The 6,000-nt window shown below is 27.1% G+C and overlaps 1 protein-coding gene across 1 annotated transcript in view; it reads left to right on the top strand.

Annotated features, from left to right (window-relative positions):
* Positions 1–6,000, top strand: part of LOC107455655 (neural cell adhesion molecule 1-like) — a 98,286-nt gene that overhangs the window by 40,088 nt on the left and 52,198 nt on the right. The gene's annotated exons all lie outside the window — the stretch shown is intronic.

The raw sequence follows: 6,000 nt of genomic DNA on the forward strand, positions 1-6,000 counted from the left end.
GAAGTATATCAAAACTTAAGTTTTACTCAACTGTGAAGTACAAAAAATACTCGAATAATTGAAGTATTTTCTATAACATCAATTGCAATTTTTTAAAAATCATTTAGAAGTAGTACTTTTTCTTTTGGTACTAACAGCCAGCACCACTTATATATAATATATTATTTGATCCTTTTTTATAATAATTAATCATTATGAAGAAAAATGGAATATTTAATTTATTTGATAAAATTTCTAGTGTTTTGAAATTAAAAGAAAATTCATTTTTAGTACAATGAAACTATCGATTCAAGATGGCAGCAATATCACACATCCGTAAGAGAACGATACTTACTGCCATGAGAAGAAGTATATCAGTACCAGCTAGGCAATGTTTCTTTTTTAAAATGTGTTTGCTTACAAGATGTTTGCTGTACAGATGCTTGTATGTTAAAATATGTTTTGAAAAAAATTATTAGAATTCACACCTAAAACTTTAGGTAAACTAATCCAGTGGCTTCAAGTACAGACAAATCTCAAAGAAATAAGATATACAAATAAATTTATATTTCTGAAAGTTTACTTGCAAGATTGGTCTTTTTCTCGATTCATTTCATTCAAAAATATACATTATAAGAAATGTAAATCATTGAAAAAGGAGCCTCATGTGTAATAATTGATTTAAATTATCTAGTTAAGAGTTTAAAATAAGTGTTCTAAGTATGTTGATTCTATTTCACTTTTACCTAAATGAGAATTTATTAGCATTTTTAAATATATTGTATATGTATATTTCATCGCAAATAATTCTGTTGACGAATAGTCTTCTAACAAATTTACACTTCATTCACTATCCTTGTATTCCTTGAAAAGCTGACAATGCTTGATTAATAGAGCAGTTTAGAAACTTTTTTTCGAGTGTCGGAACCACCCTCATCATTTATGAGTAATGACCAGCTCTCTCGGCTGAGGCATTACTTAAAATACTTACCATTACCATTATTATAAGGAACTGATGCTTCTTGATTATCGATTTATTGTCCAAGTTTAAATTAATATCGTTCTAGAAATGGAATATTCGATGCTAGAGAGGGGTCTAAAGGGTATTCACGAAAAGGTCTTTCGACATTGGCAGCAGCATGCATCGTGCTTTTACGTTATTTCAAACTATTTTATGTACATATAAAGGAAAATTAAGTCCATAAATCTAAACCCAGACACAGAAACTTGGTTTACTAGATTATTAGCAGTATAGTTATTTTTTCTGCTCATATTGTTTGCATTGAGTTAGTTATTTTGGTTATGTTATGTAATGTTCCTTGCATAACCGTTTGTTCGTAACATTAATTTGTTTCAATCTTATTTTAGCCATCTGATACTTTTGTAATTTAAATTAGTTTTAAAGAGCTTCAAACTAGTTTTAACAAAAGATTTTGATAAATGCTATAGATCAGTGTTTCCCAAACTGATGACTTTCGTGTACCCTTTCTAAATTTTTCTTAGCGCTGTATACCACTAATAAAAAAATGAATGTATTTTTTACTATAAAAAATTGCCTAAAAGTTGAGAATCAAGACTGGCTGTTGACACCACTAATTATTAATTGTTAACTCTGCGAAAAATAGCTAATAGAAAAATACGTAATCGTAAATTTTCAAGGATACATTTGCTTCAAAATCAAAGTTTTTGAAATTTCCGTTTGTTACACGATATTTCACATAAGAACGCGTACCCCCTCTAAACTGGCCCGTACCCCTAGGGGTACGCATGCAGCACTTTGGGAAACACTGCTATAGACGAAGCTTTAACTTTTCAATATTTAATTTTAACCATTTAACCGTTTTAGTAATTCCCTTAAGACATTAGAATTAGAATATGGATAAATTTAATAATGTAATATAAGTGTTGAATATGATATTTATTTTTTAGAATATTTTGATAATAAATATGTAGGGAATAATATAATAATACACATAAGATAAAGAGTAATTTTCCATAAGAAGTCAAATTATTTTCTTTAAAATTAAAGTGTGAACAAATATAGCTCCTTTTACATTTCTTTTACGCGAACTTAAAATTTACAAGATTGTTTAGAACACTCAAGAAATTTAACAAAAAAGAAAGAAAGAAGCATTTATTTTTTTAAAGTTTCCAACTTGTAATCGTTTACTTCAAAATTCGGCACACAATTCAAGGAGTAATGCATTTTTTTTAACTATTGGCGCAATTACCGTTAAGTAACAATAAAAACTAATCAACTTTCAATTTACAATATATGGCGCTATATCACTTTGTCGTGCCACAAGCAAGCAATTTTTGTTAAAATAATTATTTAAGGGGAAAAAATGTGAAATGCTATATCGGTATGAATATTGTTATGTTTTTAAGGAAGTGTGTTTCAAATACTGCAAGATAAAAAAACTCATAGGCCTTACTCATTGGTTCGTAAAATGTGCGAGTTAGTAAAGTTAGTGCGAGTGCTGAATTTTCTACAACTTTTCTTTCGATAAAGTTATGACATCTTCACGAAAACTTTACGTCATTCAATTAAAATATCAAAGAAGAAAGAGTTCTTCTAACCTCTGCCTGTTGAAACTAGAAATTTATGCATACATCTAAGAATTTATTTCAGCCATTCAGCTAGATGTTCCGTCTAATGGACTAGGTGTTTGTGAATTATTCTAAAGAATGCAAATGAATAAAATAATGACTTTTCTAGTTCATTTCTACTTTTTTTAACATTCTGAACTCTCTTTGTTGATCTTCTAACTTTATACGCAGTTCATTGCATTTTTACATTTTACATCATTTTTAATCTTTATTTTAGCTTACTCATCAAATTTACTACTTAAGTATTGGGTCTGATTCATGAGATATCTATTCTTTCGGTAACTTATTGTTGCTGCCCAAATGACTCCAAAATCCTTTTCTCTTTTTTTCGCTTTATTATGAAAATTGTCACTGATTATGTTGCTTTTCTATCTTACGGTAAATGATGTTTTCATTTTGAATTTGTGTTTCGATATCCTATTCGTTGTTTTACACAAAGCGAACTTTATTTTTCTTTTCAAAATAGTTAAACTTGAGAATATGCTCAATATTCTCATTCACGATAGAATATTACTAGATAAATTTCTATTTTTACGACCATTGATTTAGATACTAAAGGTTGAACTAGAACAAAATAAAATGAAGGCATTCAAATAAATTATTCAATTATAGGAACTAAAGTTAACTCTTCAAATATGAAATTTAAGAACGTTGCATATTTTAAAATAAATGTTCCTCTCACTTGCTTAAAAAGTTATTTTAGGTATTGAAAAATGATGTTTCAGATTTCAATTCTATTCAACCCTTACTAACTTTAATAACTCTCACATATGACGTACCAATGAGTCCGTTCTATGTGTATTTTATCTTGCAGTATTGAAAACACAATTTCTTTAAAAATAACAATATTCATACCGACGTAGACAGTTTTTCAAATTATTATCCATAAACATTTACTTTAACGAAAATTGTTTGCTTGGGGCATGACAAAAGTGATATAGCAACAAATATTGTAAATTGAAAGTTAATTAGTTTCTTTTGATATGCATTTTATGAGTTTCATATTTATAAATTTATTTATTTAATTTGTAAATTTTACAAGAGAATAGTTTTAAATGTAAGAAAAGGATTTTTTGTTCTCATAAATTCAACATTGTTTTACTTTGTAATAAAATTATTTCTCAACTTAAAAATAAATGCATAGCAGTTTCTTTTTTAAAATTGTTATAAATAATTAGTTAATTCGACAACATTAAATAATATTGTCTAATTAATAATTAAAATAACTCAAATAATGAACACAATAGTAAAATCATTATTTAAGGTAAAAAAGCTTTATTACTTAATATCTTTGAAAACAATCTTTCTCATTTATCTGTTTTTATTCAGAAAAACTTCCCCTAACTATTTTCTTTCCTCTTTGATTATGCTGAATAAAAAATCAGTTTTTTTCTTAATTTGTGCGCTTTTTTCCTGTATTTTCCCTTCAAAATAAAATGCTTGGACTGAAAATGTAGAAATTAATTTTGAATATTTTTCTTAATGTATTGTTTGATATAAAACGGATCGCTTAAAAATATTTTTCAAAATGTCTAACAAAGCTACTTGTCTTGATTTTACAAAATATTTCATGGCATGAAGAAAATTAAATCATATTCTACGGAAATGTTTTTTAAACGAGATAAATTTAATGATTTTGAAATGTTGAAGCATAAGTATCTTAACCCAAACTTTTATTTTTAATTTTAATTATTGAGATTAATTGTACCAGAAGTTAAAAAAGAAAAATTGGTTACAAAAACGTTATTAATGAATAGATTTTAATATTGATAAAATTTCAACCACTGATTTCATAAAAGTCAAAAAATTACTTTGTCTAAAACATCATTTCAGAGAAAATAAAAACAGAGTAGAAATCGAGTCCTTTGATCATTATTTCGTAAGATCAGTATAAATATTAATTATTTTTTTCATAAATTTATTTGACCTTTCAAATATTTCGTCACGAGAGCTACTCAACAATTCTTACTTTTCATATTTGTAACATATTGGCTGAATAACTTTTCTTTGTATGGGTTGAATAAATAAAAAAAATAATCAATAAAACAGAACTGAACAACACTAAGAAATCATGTACAAAACTGAAATATATATGCCGATACAAATAATAACGTTTAAATATATTTCCTTATTTATTATCATTTGTAACTCTTCCCCGCAACATTACCTTATTTATCACACTTATTGTAGTCCATCCCATCTGAATTGCTTGTATCCACCATCACCATTGCATCACCACCTGTATTCAGTATCACATGACATGATGCTATTTCTAAAAGTCAACTCATCATAGTCAAAATTTACCAATTTCAAGTAATTTTCTCCAGCACAAATTCTTTTCTAGAGGCTGTAAAACACTAATTTCTCTGTATCGGCATTAAAACCATTCAAAATTGGTGCTGTTTTAATAACCATTGATTAAAGCAATCTAGTTCTTGGTGATACTTAATCCTTCAGCATTTGACTTTTTAACGAAATACATTTATCAGTAGCAGTAAACTAAAGCAAAAATTATGAAAGCAAATAGATTTTTTATGAAAACAATGGGACAAATGGATTTTTTATGAGGATTTTAGAGCATGACCATTTCTCTATCCAACATTTAATAGACTGTTTAAAATGTTTATAAGTGGTAAAAGTATTGTAAGTATTTAAAAGTAGGAAAAATTTATTTAATTCTAATTCATTAAATTATTACATTAGCTTAGTTACCACTGAAAAAAATATTTTATGAAACGACAGAAAATTCATTTTATTATTCATACTAAACCTGCACCAATTACCATTATAGCAGTAATACATATTACAAAAATTAATTAAGAGTTATTTGCGAATGGTGATTTTCCACTGTTTTCAGAAATGAATAAGTGGATTTTCTCCATTAATTTTGCTTCAAAGTACATCGCTTTTTTTATTTTTTATTTCAATTAATATAAATTATCAACATTAATAAAGCGTCATTGACGTCAAAAAAAGTACAGCGGTATTTTACGTTTCTAATTTGGTGACGTAGTCCTACCTTGCTACAGCGTTAACGTTGCTCATTGAGTTGAGCGGATGAAGCGAATAAAAAAGAATTAAAAGTTTTACGCGAAATAAACTCTTTTTTTTTTTTAAAAAATAAACTAAAACTATAAAGTAGTAAACAACACTGATGTTATCATTTAAATATTTCATTAAAAAAATTGCCTGTAGTTTAATTTGAAGCAAGGAATAACGCTCAACTAATCATACAATCTATTTAGTTTTCCCTCCATCCCACTGGAATTGTACGTAATGGAATGTTCTAATAGTGACTGTCACCTTCTCTGTGCTTCGAACTATCAGTATGTCAAATTTACTCGCTCTCGGTGGGATTGTTTAGGGGTCAGAACAAACAGATAGACTTAAATTCATTTATATATATATATA

The sequence above is a fragment of the Parasteatoda tepidariorum genome, chromosome 7, assembly GCF_043381705.1.
Source record: "Parasteatoda tepidariorum isolate YZ-2023 chromosome 7, CAS_Ptep_4.0, whole genome shotgun sequence".
In the NCBI taxonomy this organism is placed as follows: domain Eukaryota; kingdom Metazoa; phylum Arthropoda; class Arachnida; order Araneae; family Theridiidae; genus Parasteatoda; species Parasteatoda tepidariorum.